This window comes from Sinocyclocheilus anshuiensis, unplaced genomic scaffold (genome assembly GCF_001515605.1).
Source record: "Sinocyclocheilus anshuiensis isolate Anshui unplaced genomic scaffold, SAMN03320099.WGS_v1.1 scaffold58, whole genome shotgun sequence".
Classification (NCBI taxonomy): domain Eukaryota; kingdom Metazoa; phylum Chordata; class Actinopteri; order Cypriniformes; family Cyprinidae; genus Sinocyclocheilus; species Sinocyclocheilus anshuiensis.
The window spans coordinates 1835995-1840363 of record NW_015547688.1 but is presented as its reverse complement, the minus strand read 5'-3'; positions in this window follow the sequence as shown (position 1 = coordinate 1840363).

Genomic DNA, 4369 nt, shown 5'->3' with positions numbered 1-4369 from the left:
GCCGAAGGCTCCCATCCTCTCTTTATGTGGCTGAGAACCAAAAGCATATTGTCAGCTCACCTGGCATCTGCAGTCAAAACTCCACACATCTTTTTTTCATGAGTGTGTGGATGGCCAACTGCTGCGTGGGGTCTGGAGCAATTATTGCAGCGTGTTTATTTTCTTATTGGCACGGGCGTTAGAAAAACGTGCCGTTTCAAAGCAGTGCTTTAAAGGGGTCCTATTATGCTCTTTTACAAAGTCTTGATTTTGTTTTGGGGGTGTAGTAGAACATGCTCTCATGCTTGGTGGTTCGAAAAAACACATTATTTTTCACATAATTTACATTATTAAAATACCTTTCTCCCCAGGCTGGCACAAACGGCTCGATTAGTTCCGGCTTTGATGAAGGTCCACCTTCCGAAAAACAAAATGTGTTGTGACCTGTCCGCGGCGCCCAGTTACGTCGTGTTGTACTTGTAAGAATTGTTCTAGACCAGCGGTTTTGGAGTGGACTTTGAGATTTGTAACTTTCTAGATCTTTTTAATGCCCAAACATACACACTACACACTGACTAAAATTAAAAAAGTGAAAAAGCATAATAGGACCCCTTTAATACCACCCATGTTTGTGGGAGCGGATGTGTGTGTTTTTTAAGGCCACCTGTCACACTGTTACGATGCCGGTTTGGGCAGTAGCTGAGTCTCAGCAGAGGCATTGTCACAGACAATGTTTGCCTTGTTAATTAAATTTCTTCTCGGCAAATGAGGTCATGGGCTGCCATGGGTGTAATGTCTCTCTCATGTACAACAAAGGGAACGCGGGGAGCCCAGGAATCTTAACTGAAACAATCACGGATAAATCTCTTTATTTGTCTGCGGATCTATATTTTTTCTTGAGCATCACTGCTGAGATATTTGATGTACAGCGAGTGGTTTTTATTGCTTCAATTTTACAGACAGTTGGGATTAATGACAGGCTCTATAGCTTCCAGGAAGAGCTGGCAATAATGCAAGGGCTTTTCCCATTATTCTCAGCCGATACAGAATGAACACATTTGCTCAGATGTCAGTCAGCGATGATGACAAGATTGTAACTGTATGCTGTTTAAAATGTCTCTCGTATTGATAAATGTCATATTGCGCTTCTTACGTGCACTCTCGCAGTAATGTTTCCGGGGTCAGCTCGGCGATAAGGATTATTTGATCTTTTTCAACCTTTATCGGTGCGACCGAGTGCTTGCGCGTAATAACTTACCGCTAAATAAGCAGCTTGTGTGCAGAAGCACGTGCGCACGCTAAGGCGCAAATGAACAAGTTCCCTGGCAGAGAAAGGCAATTGTTTACAGCGATTCTGTCCCGTCGTCCAGAAAAAAAAGAACTCTAAAGCCCTAGCCTTTTGAACCGAATTAAAAATAGTTATTTTTCCGTCTCTGTGGAACAACTCACTTAACTTATCTCGTAAAGGCTCTCTCCACAGTGTCAAGTGAAAGTGCTTGTCCAATTAAAAATAATGGGAATGTATTTTTCTCCATTTCTTTATCTCTTACTTCTCTGCTTTTGTTAAGGAACATTTCAAGTTAAAATGAAATCAAAGGTTTGCATAGAACTCCTGTTCAGTGCCCATACTTTCACAAATCCCTCTTCCTGTCTCTCACAGATATGATAATGTAACTTTGAGAATACCGCTGCCCTGCACATATGTTTAATTACATCAAAATGAAGTGAGACTGATAGTATTACAGTGCCATCTCAATAGAATCCAAAATTGAGCAAATTAAACTTCCTCTCGCAGTTATCGTAATAAAAACAGACAACACAAACAACTGCAGCTTTCGCACAACCGCCGGACTGTTATTGCTGTGATAAATAACCTTGAAACTGTGTAATGCACTCGGCTTGTCTTCAAGCGAACCGTTTTGGAGTTTGAATTGTTTTATATGCTGTAGACAAACAAAGAACGTGCAACATACTATCTGTTGAATTGGTTATCTGTTGTTGTTTATTTCCATACTATCATGACTGGACTTCAATGCACTATTGCAGTCTAAGTCTTAAAACACTATAGGTCAACGCCACACAAGTGGCGTCATTTGATTTTGAGGGTCTGGGAAGCGGATGTGCTTTATTGCAAAAGAATATGTGAATGCTGAGCCCAATGTTCAGCTCCAGCTTATTGTTGTTTTTAATGTTTTATTCATCCCCAAAGAAATTAGCTCATGCGCTTGAAGCAACGGTACTGACATGCTTAGAGCCCTGTTGTGATCCGTGTGTGTGTGTGTGTGTGTGTGTGTGTGTGTGCGCACGCTTGCATGCTCCGTGTGTTCTGTCCTCTGTTAGGTCCTTAGCCCAAGACTGAAGACAACACAAAGCAGATTAAAGCGGCCAATAGGAAATCTCTAATAAATTTGCATTAACACATTGTGTAAAGCTGCTGCTGATTGCCTCCCCAAGACCCCGGGGTTCGGCATGCCATCCCCGACTCCTGTATGCCGGCCAGATGGTCACTTCAAAATGAGATTGACACACCGTTTCAAACTGATTTCATGCAAGCCCTCTGGAGGGAGAGACAGACCATCAGCTCCACTGGGAATCAAGATTACAAAATAGCCAATTAAAAAGGAAAGTGTTGAAATCTTGGCCTGATAAGGTGGAGATTAAATCGGTTATAGTTTATTAGGGGAAATTAGATATTAGAATCCGCACCGCTCCAAACAGATTTCCATTACCAGCTCTTTTGCTTTTTATCTTGCTTTCGGTATCTGATGCAGTGCAGGGTGCTGTAATCACACAACTTAAGAGCAGCAGAAAGGGCCATCATTCAGAAAGCCTTCAAAGAGTCTGAAGTCTGATGAAATTGTTCAAATAAGACTGGTCTGCATCATACTTGCTGAATGCAATCAAGCACTTTACTAATTTCGGGGTGTTGATTCCAAGCATACTGTAGTGCCTGTTTTGCTATAGCACGTCACAATTTCAGAAAATATGATGCTTTTTGTAGCAATTTTGCTTTTGACAATCATTTGTAAGGTTAAAAAGAGATTATTCTTCCTCTGAGCCGGTTTACAGCTATTTGTTCAATTCTGAATGATTCAGAAGTTATTTTATACCTAATTCTAATAATTCTAATTTTTTTAATTAATTGATACATTTTGACACATTAAAACTTTTGACTTTTGATTGCTTGCATTATTCTGATAAGTGCATTATAAAGTTAAATACTTTATTCTTAATTTGTAAAAAAAAAAAAAAAAAAAAACTGAGATGGATAAATTTTGTTGATTAGGCAATGTTAGGCCTTTTTTGCAAAGGATGAATAAATGAAAAAAATATAAATAAATAATGGTTGTTGTGTGTACATCTCAAATCAGCATTTTAGGGTGATTTAAAAAAAAAAAGCACATTAAAACAATGTTTTTTCTATTAATTTTTGCATTGAAATCCCTCTCTTTTCAGAGCGAGAACTTGGTTGGAGATGTGCCGGGTGTGACCGGTGTGGGGTGAGTCATCTGCTCAGTGGGTGTGAGAGGTAATTACTGCAGGAGAATGGTGAAGCAGATGTGAGGGTCTCGCTTAGAGGAGGGAGCCGGGAGCCTCCTCCAGTCTGCTGCTGCTGCTGCTGTTGGTTCAGTGTTCCAGAGCCTCTTGCAGTGCTCCGGAGGCATCTGTGCAGCACCTGTGGGCCCGGTTCCACACTGCCTCTTGGCCCAAATTCAGCGTTCGATGTGCCACAGAAAGTGCTGCCCCAAGTCAGCCAGGTTCATGAGAAAACACTCCTGTAGACCTTCTCACCTTCCCCACCTCGACTGCCTCCCTCACTTTAAAGGCTTCCTCAGCTGGTGAGCGAACGACGCGCTGCCTGGATGTCCCGTGACCTGGGGCCAACCTGACCGCAACCCTGACCTCATGTCAATCTCACACACAACCCGAAGCCCAAAAGAGTGCTTGGCCTGGCAGTGAAAACAACACTATATCCTTCAAAAATCATTGGTACAACCCTCCCTTCTCTCCAAGAACTGTACTCATCCAGAGTGAGCAAAAGGGCTGGCAAAATCACTCTGGACCCCTCACATCCAGCACACTCCCTCTTTGAACTGTTGCCATCTGGTTGACGCTACAGAGCTCTGAGCACCAGAACGACCAGACACAGGAACAGTTTCTTCCCTCAGGCAATCCATCTCATGAACACTTAACAATAACTGTGGAACAGACACTATTTATTCACTCATACACTTATTTATCTAACACACATACTCAGTCTACATTCCAATTTGCACATAATATACCTGTACATACAACTGTCTATTGTTATATACCTGTACATACAATTGTCGATTGTATATTTTTATTCCTTATTTACTTGTTCTATTTTTTATTTATTTTTATTTTT